Below are 16,809 nucleotides of genomic sequence, written 5' to 3' on the forward strand. Positions count from 1 at the left end.
TATTTTATTTTTGAAAGTTGCGAAAATAGAAAATGTCGGGATTTGATTGGAAGAATAACAAGACTTGCGAAACGCGGCAACATGATTTGGCCTAGTGGAAACATGTGATATAATGAGAGAAGTCTTTTTTTCTATGTAACATATTTTACGTATCGATGGAGGTTTTCTTTCAGAAAGTGGCGGGCTGAAAATATTTGTAGCACAAGAGTGGATGCTGTTCATAGGAGATCGTTCGACGTCATTGAAAGTAAGTTAATTTTAAGGAGTTTTGAAATCAGATTTCGAAGGTTGTATGGGTTTTTTAAACACAGTCATTTTGATTGTGTTTTTTTTTCCCCGCTGTTACATGATGAATACCTTCAAGTCACTGATTTAAGTGAAATTTGATACATTCTGAGAACAGCAAAAGGAAACCATTTAACATGTATAATTAATGTTATGCTTTTTGTCCTTATGATATACATTTAGAAATGTGAGGTACATATGGGTAAGCTGAGTTCTGTAAATATCAATTTTAATGCTTTCAGTGCTGTACTTCTGGGTAGTGTTTTTTTAAAAAAAAGAAAAGAGGCCTCACCTCAAAGAAAGCTCTTGAAAGCACACATCTTATTTGCATCCTAAATCAAGCATTTACAATGTTAGACACAATTTTATGATGGCTTTACATCTTTTTTGCGCTGCTATTGCATCACTATTGTGAGACATTAGCAGTGCAAGAAAAACATCATGTTCCAAAATAGGCCTCAGTTCATCAACATCAAGATACAGTTTCTTTAGAATATATATCTTTAGGATTGTGTAGGGGACGTAGAGAAGCAGAGACTTCTGTAAATGTCAAAGTTGTTGAAAAACTGTTTGTTTTTGAACCTTTTCCCTTGTCTTTTCTAATTTTTAAATACATGTTTTAATATTTTTGGAAATGTTTGTTCTTTTTTTTACAGATTGAAAGTATGAAAAAATATTTAAAAAAAGGTAACAAGAATTATAAGGTAAATGTTTTCTACTCTTTTTACCCGCAATGCACTGCTGATGATGTTATTGACAGTATCTCTCATTTATTCTCTATAGCTGTCTTTCTTTTTACATTATTCTCTGTTTACTTCCCTTATACTAACTCTTCTTTTTTTTAAAAAAATATTTTTTTAGTTCGCTTAAAGTTCGCGAACCGGTCAGCGAACTTGAAGCGAACCAAAAGAAATAGAGCTTGCCAGAGTGATAAACATTCTAGCAATTTTGATTGAAAGGGGAGGTAGTTCTGAAAAGAACTGTTTTTTTTTGTTTTTTTTTTTTTTTTTTTTTTTTGAACATTTTTTGATTTTTTTGTATTTTTAGAACTGTTTTATGTTTTTTTTGTGTTTTTTATGGAGGGGAGACAACAAAAAACAGGCATTGAAAACGGCTCAACTGGAGCAAAAAAAAAAATTACTTCTTGGGTGCATTAGGGCATTTATGATTTTCGTACGCCATGTTCATCAGGTTGACGCTCATGTTGCCATATGACAGCATAGCACCACAGTATATACAACTTAACTTCATATGCTGGAAGTTGGGTTGAATGTTTGGCACAGTTTCTTGTGCCTCTCTTCCCGTCAATGACATTGTGGAGGTCGATCTGGCCACAGGAGTTGTCGTGGGATTGTCTTGAAGATCCCTTAACTCAGCCCGGCTGTAGTTTAAGGGATGCCACCTGCTCATGTGTCGGTGCATCGTATAGTTGCCCATACTGTATTTCTTATCTGTGCCTCTCGACAATCTGTAATCACAGATGAGGCAGGTGGCATATTTAGCATTCACCTTCTTTGATCCAGGAGGGATGGAGAAAAACTGCCAGATGAAGCTTGTTTTTCGTTTTGAAACCCGGGGCAACTCTTCGACAAATTGTTGTTCCTCTCTGTCCTCTTCTTCTTCTTCCTCCTCTTCCTCCTCTCTGTTAGGGATAAATTGAGTAGGTGGTCCTCTCTTCTTATGAGGAGGTGGAGATGGTGGTGGGGTTCCACCAGCTGCAGCAAGTACAGAAGCCATTGTTCAATTCTAGCTAAATGGTCTTTCTCTCACCAAGATGAAAGTCAGAGTGAGGAAATAAGGAGGGGTTCACATGATTTGGGGAAAGCAAAAGTTCTGAACCAATGAAAAGTGTTATTTTTAGGTCACATGACCTAGTCATACATCATTTGGAAACCAAAAGTGAAATGAACCAATGAAAAGTTTGATAAACAAGTCACATGACCTGTTCCGCTTACGTTACGCGGCGTGCGCCGCGTACCACATCGCTTCCGGTTCGCGGTTCCGAGCACTTCTGGGAGCGCTAACGCGGCGCGTCATTAGACGCATTACGCGATAACGTGATACGTCGCGCTTCCGCGACGCGTCACAGTTCCGCTAACGTAACGTTGACCGGTTCGCGGACTAGATCGCGGCATCAAGATGAGCTAACGGAAAGCTTCCTGGTTCGTGAACTAGAAGCGAAGAAAAAAAAAATTTAAAAAAAAATTATCAATAAACATCTAAATATATTTTGTGATTTAAAGAAGAATACATTTTACAGCTACAGATGTTAGCTTTTAAAAAACCAATGAAATTCACAGAAAAAACCATAGGTTATAGACCATATATAGTTAGAAATTTGCATTTAAAAAACCATTGAAATTCAATGAAAAAACCATAGGTTATAGACCATATATAGTTAGGGATTTGCATTTACAAAACCTTATTTTACTCGCATAAAACCATTGAAATTCCATATATAGTTAGTTGCGCTAACTATATATCGCGCACCCGCAATCCACTGCTGATGATGTCACATATTACATCATTCATGACATGGTCAGTGACATCACTGATGACATCACTGATGACAACTCAAATGACATCACTGACAACATCACAGATGACATCATTCATGTGTTAATACGATGAACCTCTACAGACTCTGATATATCCTTAGATACACTCAGTGAAAACAGACACTCACAGATTGTCACTCATCCATGGAGTTACTCATACACCTAGACAGTCATGCAAAGAATCAATCACACCTCCAATTCCTCAACTATACAGTTATACACACCTTACTTATTGAAACATATTCTAACACATATTTACTCTCTTATATAATCCCTAATAAAAGTTCACAATGATCCATACAGCCACTCACACATTCACTGGCTCTAATGCACAGTTATTTATATATGTCAACTCTCACATGGAGTGTGTTTTACATATGTACTTACTTTGACATGTAGCACTGAGATATCCATTCACTCACCAATACACTCATGCACACAGTCAACCGCCCATACAGCTGTTTCCACATGCACTTTTGAAACCATACATCTAGTGAATCAACTGCTCACACATCTATGCACAGAGTCACACACCTCCCAGCCACCTCCACACACAAACTTACTCTCCCATAGAAATACTTAGGCAACCAATCAATAACCCATATAGTTACTCATATAGCTACTGATTAACACATGCAGCACTTCATTGAACAACAGATATAATGATGCACAAATTAATACAGTTTAATCACTAACCCATGCACTCAGTGAGACACATTTAATCACTCCCTCATACAATCAGTCATGCACCTACTAAATCCTTCATCCAGACATTTATACATCCACTCATTCTTCAATATGTAAGACATATTTTAACTTTACAGAAACATACAGTCACTGGATGTTGTGATCAGTGATGTCATCAGTGATGTCACTGACCATGTCATGAATGATGTAATATGTGACATCATCAGCAGTGGATTGCGGGTGCGCGATATATAGTTAGCGCAACTAACTATATATGGAATTTCAATGGTTTTATGCGAGTAAAATAAGGTTTTGTAAATGCAAATCCCTAACTATATATGGTCTATAACCTATGGTTTTTTCATTGAATATATATATATATATATATATATTACCTACTGGCGGTCGCCAGTAGGTAGTTATAGTTAGGATTATTTTCAATGCAAAATCTCAACATTCTATTGTGAATAACTTTGGCGCCGGTTGAGGAATCTGCCTGAAAATTTCCTCAAATTTGCCTCGCGGGGCTCCGGTCCTTCCATTAAAGCTTGGGGGGGATTCGTCCAGCGGGGGCCGAGATAAAAGGGGGGACCCAAACGTGTTTTCCCCATGTTAAGTTCCATAGGGCAGTCGACCTCACTTTTAGCGCGAACGGCTGAATGGATTTCCACCAAACTTGGCAAAATTGTAGGGACTGGTAGCCTGATGTGCCCTTGCTATGTCTCAAGATATGTGCTCCAGTGGATTATGAGTAATTTAGGTTCAAAAAAATATACATATCTATGGCAGCGCCCCGGTACGCTGATTGGCTCTCGGGTGTCTTTCAACATTCCAAACAGTCCGGAGAGGCCGCCATCTTGTATCTCGGTAGGATCGAGACAGAAGAGGTGGCAAAAACAAAGGGGGAAATGACCATAAGGGGGCAGAGTAGACCCCCCCTGACCCCCTAGGTTTGATGTGGGGACTATAAAAGGGCCCCGTGGGGAAAAAAATAAATCATTTTATTTTTATTTGCGCGGCGGGAGCGCCCAGTACCGCGGAGCGTACCGGGGAGCGTACAATGGGGAAAAAAGAATGATAGAGTTTTAAAAAAATGTAGCCTTTTTTTATAAATTGGAGGTAGTTCTAAAAAGAACTGTTTTTTTCATCTTTTTGTTGTTTTATATTTTTTTAATGTTTTTTGAACATTTTGTACTTTTTTTTGCTTTTATGAACTATTTTAAATTTTTTTGTTATTTTTATGGGGAGAAACAAAAAACGGGGAATTGAAAATGGCTCAACTGGAGCAAAAAAAAAAAAGGAAAAAATTAGGGTTTTTGGAGCAATTGTGGTTGTCACCAGCAAGGAGGATGAAATTCCCACGTTATAGTTAGTTGGACTCACTATAACTTGCGCGTGCATATATATATTGCAAAAGCAAAAGTTTCTTCACTTAAGAAGATGCCGCACACCACTTTAAGTTTGGCTTGGTTTCTTTATTCTCCTGTAGGTTTTTCCCAGGTTTTTTGTCGCCAGTAGGTAGTTATAGTTAGGACCTAGCTACCATAGGAAATCCGCAACATTCTATTGGGAATAACTTTGGCGCCGGTTGAGGAATTTTTGTGTAATTTTCCAAATATTTGGCCAGATCCGCTCTGCTCCTTCCCTGAAAGTGTCGGGGGGATTCGTGAAGTGGGGGTTGAGAAAAAATGGGGGTCCCAAATTGTGTTTTCCTCTTGCAATTTTCCATAGGACGATCTGACACGGCTACAGCTCGAACCGCTGAACAGATTTACGCCACACTTTGCAAAATTGTAGGGACTGGTACACAGATGTGCCTTTGCTATATTTGCTGAAATTTGATCCAGTGATTTTTATGAAAATTAAAAACATATATAATTATAGGCGCCCTCCGAGCGCTCACCGGTACGCGTACCGGGGAGCGCACCCGGCGTGCTACGGGAGTGCGCGAGCGGGAAGGTGATTGGCCGTCCGATTTCTGTCAACATTCTAAACAGTCTGGAGAGTCCACCATCTTGTGTCTCTGTAAAATCCAGACACCTGAGGGGAAAATAAAAAGGGGGAAATGATTAAAAGGGGGCAGGGTAGAAACCCCCTGACCCCCTTGTTTTTTGAGGGGGGCCTACAGATACCCTGAAGGGCAAAAAAACTATTATTTTTTTGTTCAAATTTTGTGGTGGTAAGGGCTGGGTGCCATCCCAGGTGCGCTCTCCATTAGGCGCACCCTGAGCGCACCACAGGGAAAAACAGTGTAAAAAATAGAGTAAAACAATAAAATTATTTAGAGTGCTTAGAGGTAAGTTAGCTCTGTTAGCTGTTGTGTTATGTGGGTGCCATAGGTTTCAGGCAAGCTATAGTTAGCATTTAAAAAACCTTAGAAATTCACTGAAAAAACCATAGGTCTCACAATCGTTATAGTTAGGAATTAGCATTTAAAAAACCTTTGAAATTCACTGAAAAAAACATAGGTATCACACCAGTTTTAGTTTACCTGAACATTTTACTCATACAAAACCATTGAAATTTCCACGTTATACTTAGTTGGACTCACTATAACTCTCGCGTGCCCTTAATCCACTGCTGATGATGTCACATATTACATCATTCATGCACCTATACAGACACTGACACACTGCCACTCATCCATGGAGTTACTCACAAACCTAGTCAGTCATGCAAAGAATCAATCACACTTCCATTTCCTCATCATACACACATAACCTTACTTATTCAAACATATACTAACACATACTTACTCTCTTTTACAATCACTGATAGAAGTACACATTGATCCATAAAGTCACTTACACAATCACAGACTCTAATGTATAGTCATTAATATATGCCAACTCTCACATGCACTGTGTTTTACATATGTACTTACTTGGACATGTAGCACTGAGATATCCATTCACTCACCTACACATCCATGCACACAGTCAACTGCCCAAACAGATGTTTCCACATGCACTCTTGAACCCATACAACAAGTGAATCAACTGCTCACACATCTATGCACAGAGTCACACACCTCCCAGCCACTCCCACACACACTCACCCTCACATACAAATACTTGGGCAACCAATCAATAACCCATATAGCCACTGATATAGCTACTAATCAACACATGCAGCACCTTACACAACAACAGACATAATGATGCACACATACAGACAGTTTAGTCACTAACCCATGCTTTCAGTAAGACACTTTTAATCACTCACTCATACAGTCAGACACACACCAACTAAATCCTTCATCCAGACACTTATACACCCACTCATTGTTGAATATGTAAAACATATTTAAACTTTACAGTAACACACAAATGATGTAGAGAACTTTACAGAAACACACAGACACTCATCATCAGTCATCAGTGATGTCATCAGTGATGTCATTGAGATGTCACTGACCATGTCATGAATGATGTAATATGTGACATCATCAGCAGAGGACTGCGGGCGCGTGAGTTATAGTGAGTCCAACTAACTATAACGTGGGAATTTCAATGGTTTTGTATGAGTAAAATGTTCAGCTAACTATAACTGGTGTGAAACCTAAGGTTTTTTCAGTGAATTTAATAGGTTTTTTAAATGCTAATTCCTAACTATAACAGATGTAAAACCTATGGTTTTTTCAGTGAATATATATATATATATATATAGGGCTGTGAAAACCAATTTATTTGTTACCTATTGGGAGTGGCCAAAAGTACCTCCACGTACATGTCACATATTGAGGTAGGAGTTAAATATCTCAATGACATCATTAAGATGTCCCCTATCTTGCTCTGATTCAGAAAAGGGGGTGGTGATGAACAGAGTGTCTGAATTAAGCAGACCACTCTTACCCAGTCCAAAGATCAGGGCTTGATCCATCACCGTTTTTAGCTCACTGCACCATCCCAGCTCGGAACCTGGCTACATGCAAATTAGTCTGTTCCTGTCCCAGTGCATGATGGGAACAGGGCAAACCAAACTACCAAGCCAATTCTTATACTGGGAAGGAAACAAGCTACCGGGGACCGGTTTCTGGCATTTCAGCCGCCGTTGGCCCGGCTTGCTTGAATCCTGATGGTGCAATGAGCAAGGGACTCACATCTGAGTATACCCTTCCACGCTTATGGTGGACAAAATGATTCAGAAAAGGGGGTGGTGATGAACAGAGTGTCTGAATTAAGCAGACCACTCTTACCCAGTCCAAAGATCAGGGCTTGATCCATCACCGTTTTTTAGCTCACTGCACCATCCCAGCTCGGAACCTGGCTACATGCAAATTAGTCTGTTCCTGTCCCAGTGCATGATGCGAACAGGGCAAACCAAACTACCAAGCCAATTCTTATACTGGGAAGGAAAGAAGCTACCGGGGACCGGTTTCTGGCATTTCAGCCATCGTCGGCCCGGCTTGCTTGAATCCTGATGGTGCAATGAGCAAGGGACTCACATCTGAGTATACCCTATCTTGCTCTGGCATAAAGTGTGGGTTACACATGAAGCTAGGTTCAATAGAGATCTCATTGAAGACTGTTTGGCCTTAGATGGGGTAGCCAATGTTAGATGGTTATCGTATGTGAGATCTATGTTTACTGATCTGGGTCACCCAGAGTACTTTGATAACCCTAGAACCCTGGATGGCATCTCAAGATCAGCCTTAAAAAAAATGATAACCACGCATCTAGAAACTGCTAGATGGACCCATGAAAAATCAAGGCACACAGTTTTAAACTACAGGAAATTACACCTAATGAGGGTCTGCAAACTTACCTGGTTGTGACACATAGTCCATATCTTCGAATGCTGTTGTCCCGTTTGCGCCTGGGGATTTTCTTTCGCATGGTTACCCTACCTAACACCAACGACTGGTCCTCCAACAAATTAATTTGCCCTTGTGATAACATCTCGGTGCAATCTAACATACATATTATGTTTTTTTGCAAACTATACACAAACCCCAGACAACAATTCCTGAAGCCGTTCCTAAAACAATGGGGGCTACGAAAATGTAGACCAGCTTACCTAAAAATGTTACAGCTAGAAGGTGACCATGTCATTTATGCCGTCTCATGTTTCTTAAAAACGGTAATAATGTACAGAAAATCTCTGTGTTAAAACTTTTTCATCTCTCGGCACATCGCTGTCTGCTAATATTGAATTGCTTGTAAAATATGGTGTTTTATTCTGTTTTCCTAATGAACTTTGCCTAAATGTTAAAGTAAGCATCTATTTTGTATCAACTATGTACATGATACTTTTAATCGCTGTATATATAAATGTTTTTGTAGTGCTTTTATGATTTTATCTGAAAAATCGAATAAAGCTTACTTTACTTACTTACTTACTTACACTTTTTATTGGTGCAGAACAGTTTTGGTTTCATAATGATGAAATCCCTGGTCTTGTGACCTGAAAATAAAACTTCTCATTGGTTTAGGCCTTTTTTTTTCCAAAGGATGAAAGACCCCAACTTTTTTCCTTATTCTGACTTTGTCCTTTGACTTAGGAAGACCTCTTTTGCAATCTTTCAAGAATATTTTGTACTTTGAAATGGCTTCAATAGCAGCAGCAGCTGGAGCATCTGCACCACCACCACCACCACAACCACCAAGAGGACCACCACAAGATTACATAGGTGGTCAACAAGAGGAGGAGGAGGAGGAGGAGGAGGAGGAGGGGGGGAGGAGAAGATGGCTGCAAGAACACAATACCCCATACCAGCCAAAACCACTCATTGTATGGGAGTTTTTTTCGATCCCAGAGGGCAAGAAAAAAGTCAATGCAGCCAAGGTGACTTGCCTAATCTGTGGCATGGAACTTTCCAGGGGGAACCCTAATAAAAAATACTCTTTTGGAAACAACACAATGATTCACCACATGCAGCGCAGGCATCCAATGAACTATTCTGCTGCTGAGATGAGGGAACTGGCCAGTAACCCTCCCCAATCTTCAAGCACCACATCCAAAATAAATCAACCCACTCCATCGGGACCAGAGGCAAGGGAGACGATCCCTTGCATTCAGCCACGGTTTGCGGATTTCCGTATAACATGTATCCATTGTGGTAAGACCATCTCATATGGTGCACTACGCTTAAAGCTTAATGTCCTTGCTGGGGGCAACCACAAATGCCCCAAAAACCCCTAATTTTTTCTTTTTTTTTTGCTCCAGTTGAGCCATTTTCAAGTCCCTGTTTTTTCGTTTCTCCCCATAAAAATACCAAAAAAATATAAAATAGTTCATAAAAGCCAAAAAAAGTACAAAATGTTCAAAAACACAAAAAAATATAAAACAAGAAAAAGAAGAAAAAAACTGTTCTCTTTAGAACTACCTCCAATTTATAAAAAAAGGCTACATTTTTTAATAACTCTGTCATTCTTCTTTCCTCATGGGCCGCTCCCCGGTGCGCGTACCGGGCGCTCCCCCCGCGCAAATCAAAAAAAATAAAATAATTCTTTTGCACCGCGGGGCCCTTTTATAGCCCCCACATTCAAACCTAGGGGGTCAGTGAGTTTGACCGCCTTATGGAAATTAACATGGAGAAAACACGTTTTGGGACCCCCCTTTTATCTCGGCCACCGCTTGACAAATCCCTCCCAAACTTTCAAGGAAGGACCGGAGCTCCGCGAGGCAAACTTGAGGAAATTTTCAGGCAGATTCGTCAACCGGAGCCAAAGTTATTCACAATAGAATTTTGAGATTTTGCATTGAAAAAAATCCTAACTATAACTACCTACTGGCGATATATATATGTATATTTTGATATCATTTTAACAATTATAAAAATGATACCGAGGCACAAGTAAAAAGTGAAAAACTAGTGTGCAAAAGACGCGAAGAGGGCAGGGTAGAGACCCCCTGACCACCTAGGACTGCTCAGGGGGTCCCACAAGGACCACCAAGGGCAAAAATGTATTTTATTTTTCAAAAATTGCGGAATGCGTGTACGATACGCGTATCCCGTGACAAAAAAAACAACGTCTCTTTTATTTGAAATTAGCCCCTGGGCTGCCAAATACTGGGGGCAATGTATTTATATATAATGGGGGCCCTGAGGGGCCCCCAGCCTGGTGGAACGCCACACCCCGGGTGTGGCAATCCCTAGGGCAGTCCCCACAGCCCTGGGAACTGCCGCCCCTGGGGCTTCTTTTTTTTAAAATAATGGGGGGCCAGAGGAGCCCCACAGTCCCGGAGACCGCCACCCCCATGGATTCAACATTATGTATACGGGGGGCTCACAGTCCCCCCACAGCTCAGGGGACTGCTACCCCCAGGGCTTCTTTTTTTTATAATAATGGGGGGCACAGAGGGCCCCCTGAGCCCCAGGGACCGCCACCCCTGCGGGATTTTACATTATGTACCCGGGGCTCATGGCCCCCCGCAGCCCCGGGGACCGCCACCTCCCCGGGGCACTACATTTTTAAATTGGGGGTCTGTGACGGACCCTCCAGCCACGGGGACCACCACCCCAGTGGCTTTTAAATGTTGGAAGGGGGGCCATGAGGCCCCCTCCTGGAGCCTTGTGGTGGCCCAGAGCCGGCTCCTGCAGTGTCCCAGGGTACCTACCCCAGGACACTGTAGTTTGCTATGGTAGGGCGGGAGCCTTGCGGCTCCCACCCTACCATAACAAGCTGCTTTGGTTTTTGGAAGAGAGAGCCGGAAGCCTGCTCTCTCTTCCAAAAACCAAAGAGCATTGCTTTTCTACATGGGGAGGCAGATTCGTCAACCAGAGCCAAAGTTATTCACAATAGAATTTTGAGATTTTGCATTGAAAAAAATCCTAACTATAACTACCTACGGTATATATATGTATATTTTGATATCATTTTAACAATTATAAAAATGATACCGAGGCACAAGTAAAAAGTGAAAAACTAGTGTGCAAAAGACGCGAAGAGGGCAGGGTAGAGACCCCCTGACCACCTAGGACTGCTCAGGGGGTCCCACAAGGACCACCAAGGGCAAAAATGTATTTAATTTTTCAAAAATTGCGGAATGCGTGTACGATACGCGTATCCCGTAACAAAAAAAACAACGTCTCTTTTATTTGAAATTAGCCCCTGGGCTGCCAAATACTGGGGGCAATGTATTTAAATATAATGGGGGCCCTGAGGGGCCCCCAGCCTGGTGGAACGCCACACCCCGGGGGTGGCAGTCCCTGGGGCAGTCCCCACAGCCCTGGGAACTGCCGCCCCCGGGGCTTCTTTTTTTTATAATAATGGGGGGCCAGAGGGGCCCCACAGTCCCAGAGACCGCCACCCCCATGGATTCAACATTATGTATATGGGGGGCTCACAGTCCCCCCACAGCTCAGGGGACCGCTACCCCCAGGGCTTCTTTTTTTATAATAATGGGGGGCACAGAGGGCCCCCTGAGCCCCAGGGACCGCCACCCCTGCGGGATTTGACATTATGTACGCAGGGGCTCATGGCCCCCCGCAGCCCCGGGGACCGCCACCTCCCCGGGGCACTATATTTTTAAATTGGGGGTCTGTGACGGACCCTCCAGCCACGAGGACCACCACCCCAGTGGCTTTTAAATGTTGGAAGGGGGGCCATGAGGCCCCCTCCTGGAGCCTTGTGGTGGCCCAGGGCCGGCTCCTGCAGTGTCCCAGGGTACCTACCCCAGGACACTGTAGTTTGCTATGGTAGGGCGGGAGCCTTGCGGCTCCCACCCTACCATAACAAGCTGCTTTGGTTTTTGGAAGAGAGAGCCGGAAACCTGCTCTCTCTTCCAAAAACCAAAGAGTATTGCTTTTCTACATGGGGAGCAGCATGTTAGCTGCTCCCCATGTAGAAAAGCAATGCCGGCTCCCGCAGGAGGGGTGAAAGGCCCCTCCAAGCCCCGGGGTCTGAAACCTCCCCGGGACACTAAATATTTAAATTAAGGGCAGATGATTTATTTTTTTACGGTAAAATTATGATACGCGTACCCAGCGCAGTGCTCAACCCGACCTCTGGTGTGCACGCGTTGGGTACGCGTATCGTACCACGTATGCTGCCCGATTTCTAAGGCGTCCGGTATGTGTATCCAAGCAACAAAAAGAAAGATATTTTTCAGATATTTATCAGGTTTACGTGTTTAGATGTTGGGTGGCTCTAAAAAGAGCCCTTTTGTTTATTGACAGATTTTAGTACCTACAAGTAAGTACCGGTGCAGAGTCTAAAGTTCAAAAGGAAGACTCTGTTCCCCTCATGTGTAAAATGTACACCAACTCTCCAATAGATGCCATGCATATTGAAACGCAGATTAATTTGGTAAATGGACCTCATTCTATAGTCTCGGATAAAAGCAGAAACAGATTTATTCATATGTTTCCTAGCTTTCTCAATCTGTGGACAATATTGGTTGGACCAGTTCCATTTCTGCCATTGGCATATGTTAGAATAGACAAAGGAAGTTTGGGGGAAAAGTGCCATCAATTCTCCAAAGGTGTCCTTCATAAGCATTTCCAGACCTACCCCAGTTAAAGTACCAAGATCGTTGCCACCACAGTGCACAAGTATGAGGTCAGGGTGTTGGAGATGTAAAAAGGATTTAACCAGTGGCATCAATTGGTGCCACTTTAACCCTCTCTGTCCAATCCAGTTAATGTCTACATTTGGTAAACCTAGGTCTTTGTGAATTACTTTCTGTTCGCCGTACCTTTGGCTCCAGAAAATATAGCTGTGTCCCACAATCCACACTCTAAGCATGTTGAAGAAAGGTCTGGATACACTCAGATGGTCTCTGTAAATGAAATGGCAGTTTGAAAACTAAGATTTTTCTAAAATGGTTGATAAGATGCAGTTTTGAAAAAAGAAAAGAAATGATTGGTTGTTTGACAACATTCTACACTGAAAACTAGGGTGTATGTTTCTGTTTTTTAAAAGCATGATTCTTATTGGTTAGGAAAAACTGATAGAAAGGAACGTTACATAAGATAAGCTGATATGTTGAAAAGTCAAGCACACTTGCTGTTTTGATTAGAAACATTGTGTGATGAACTTTTGACCTGTTTGCTCAGTTAAGTGTTCCATGAACTGTTTCTATGGTAACAGGCAGAAGGCAGATTGGGCGTAGGGTTCAAAGTTATGTCCGTTGGAAAGGTTTCAAATGTTCATGCATTTGAATTAATGTGGGGAGAAATGTGATTTGTTATTTACATGTATATGTGTGTATATTGAGTGTGTAGTTTGAGAAGGAAAGTTTGCTCGCTTTAGTTGTAATAGCTCCTGGGTGGCCAAGTCCTGGGGCAAAGTGTTTATTGTAGTCGGGGGCCAGAGGGGCCACCTAGCCCTGGAGACCTTCACCCCCCGGGGCTTTTATTTTAATGGTAAAATTAGGGTGCGCGTACCCAGCACAGCGCTCAGCGCGACCTATGGTGTGCAGGTATTGGGTACATGTATAGTACCACGTATGCTGCCTGATTTCTAAGGTGTCTGGTACGCGTATCCAAGCAAGAAAACACATTAAAATATATATATATTTTAGCTATCTATCAAGCTTATGTGTTTGGATGTTGTTTGGTTGTAAAAAGAGGCTTTGTGTTTATTAGTACCTATAAGTAAGTACCTATGCAGAGTCTAAAGTTGTTGAGGAGTGTTTTACAGTGTGCTGAACTTTTGACCTCTGTGGTCAGTTGAGTTTTGCATTATCTGTTACTATGGTAACAGCAGAAAGCAAATTAGGGGTAGGGTTCAAAGTCATGTCAGTTGGAAAGGGTTCAAATGTTCGACCAATAGAAATTTGTGTTTGCTTTTGAATTAATGCGGAAAGCAATTTGATTTGTTATTTATATGTGTAGAATGAAAGGGAAAGTTTGCCATTTTTTGGTTTTGCTAAGAACAGTGAAGTACAGAGATTCTGTAAAAGAAAAGCTGGTGTGTGACTGACATTCTTCTTAATCTACAAATTAATTTGAAAGGTGAGTTGTTAATTTGTAAGGGGATGTATGTGGTGCATTTTGTTTTTAATAAGAGTAATGTGTTTATCCTGCTAAAGTGCAAGGAGTAGTTTAGTTCTGTAGAATCACATTCTGAGTTTGTCTGCATTTGGATAACCATTGTGATAAAAGCATTTTGTAAGTTAATGTGTTTGGTGAGTCAGCTTTGTACAGTAAACTGCAGCACTTAAAAAATGCAGAATGTGTGGAGTCACTTTTCCAGTTCTAGAGTAGTTAATTCTGTTGCTTCTTTAGAATTAGACTTGTGTTTCAAATCTTCAATTTTCCACTCAGTATACATACAGTACTGCAATCTTTCTGGGGCAGATTTGCAAGCCTCTTGCGCCTCTTTGTGCTGCCATTGCGTCACTTTTTTGACGCAATGTTGGCGCAAATAATGCAGCAAGTTGCTTATGAATTTGCAAAATGAGTTAGGGCTGTGCACTGAAATGTAGTAGTTATATACATGGAATGTGTGCAGTCACTTTACCGTTTCTATACTAGTAAATGTGTTTTGGTAAAATGCAAGGTCTAATATTTTTTTAATAGAATCACACTGTGAGTTTGTATGCATTTAGGAATCATTCTGAGAGAAGTATTTTTGTACGTTTTGTGTTTGCAGATACATAACTGCTTAAAAAACTATCCTTTTTTGAAGTTTTGATAGAATTAGAAACTTTTATTTGTTTTGTATTTGCAAAATGAGTCATGGTTGTACACTAAAATGCAGTATGCACATTTTTGGAATGTGTGCAGTCATTTTAGCCCTTCAACATTAATTAATAGTGTTGATTGTCTAGAATCAGACTTGCGTTTCAAATCTACAATTCCCCAGTCAGTATACATACACTACTGCAATCTTTCTGGGGCAGATTTACAAGCCCCTTGCGCCTCTTTGTGCTACCATTGCGTCACTTTCTTGAAACAATGTTGGCGCAAATAATGCAGCAAGTTGCTTATGTATTTGCAAAATGAGTCAGGGCTGTGCACTGAAATGTAGTAGTTAGATATAAAGAATGTGTTTAGTCACCCTACCATTTCTAGACTAGTAAATGTGTTTTGGTAAAATGCAAGGTCTAATATTTTTTGTCTAGAATCACACTGTGAGTCTGTGTGCATTTAGGAATCCTTCTGACAGAAGCATTTTTGGATGTTTTGTGTTTGCAGACACATAACTGCTTAAAAACCTGTCCTTTCTTCAAGTTTTGATAGAATTAGAAACCAGTTATTGCTTTTGTGTTTGGAAAATAACTCATGGTTGTACACTAAAATGCAGTATTTATATTTCTGGAATTTGTGCAGTCATATTAGCCCTTCAAGAGTAATTAATAGTGTTGCTTGTCTAGAATCCGACTTGTGTTTCAAATCTACAATTCCCCAGTCAGTATATATACACTGCTGCATACACTCTAGGGCAGATTTACAAGCACCTTGAGCCTCTTTGTTGTTCTATTGCGTCACTTTTTTGATGTAATGTTGGTGCCAATAGTGCAGCAAATTGCTTATGTATTTGCAAAATGAGTCAGGATTATACAGTAAAATGCAGCAGTCATATATATAGAATGTGTTTACTCACCTTACCATTTCTATACTAGTAAATGTGTTTTTGAAAAATGAAAGGTTTGATATTTTTTGTCTGGAATAACTGCTTAAAAATGTATACTTTTTTAAAGTTTTGATAACATTAGAAACCAGTTATTGCTTTTGTATTTAGAAAATGAGTTATAGTTTTTCACTAAAATGCAGTATTTACATTTCTGGAATGTGTGCAGTCATTTTAGCCCTTCCACAGTAATTAATAGTGAAACTTGTGTAGAATCAGACTTGTGTTTCAAATCTTCAAATCCCAGTCAGTATATATAGACTGCTGCAAACACTCTGTGGCGGATTTACAAGCCCCCTGCGCCTCTTTGTGGTTCTATTGCGTCACTTTTGCACTGTTGTTGTGACACATTCAGCAGTATGTACTAATCCATTCACTGTGGTAAAACTGAAGCACTTATAAATTCAGTCAGGCACTCTCCTTGCAGAACTGTAATCATTCAGTCAGTACCCAAGTACTCATGCACTCGAAGGAGGCCTAAGGGCATGGACTGCTTCAAACCCCTATGCACTATGCATGCAGTCTTCTATCCACCTGTACACTTGTGTTTCAAATCTTCAATTCCCCAGTCTGTATCATTACACTTCCACCAAACACTCTGGCACTGCTGTTGCACTATTGTAGTGACCCATTCAGCAGTATGTGCTAATCCAATCACTGCGCTACAACTCAAGCACTTATAAATTAAGTCAGGCACTGTCCTTGCAGAACTGTAATCATTCGGTCAGTACCCAAGTTCTCATAGAGCAAATTAG

This window comes from Lissotriton vulgaris, chromosome 4_1, assembly GCF_964263255.1.
Source record: "Lissotriton vulgaris chromosome 4_1, aLisVul1.2, whole genome shotgun sequence".
NCBI classification, from domain to species: Eukaryota; Metazoa; Chordata; class Amphibia; order Caudata; family Salamandridae; genus Lissotriton; species Lissotriton vulgaris.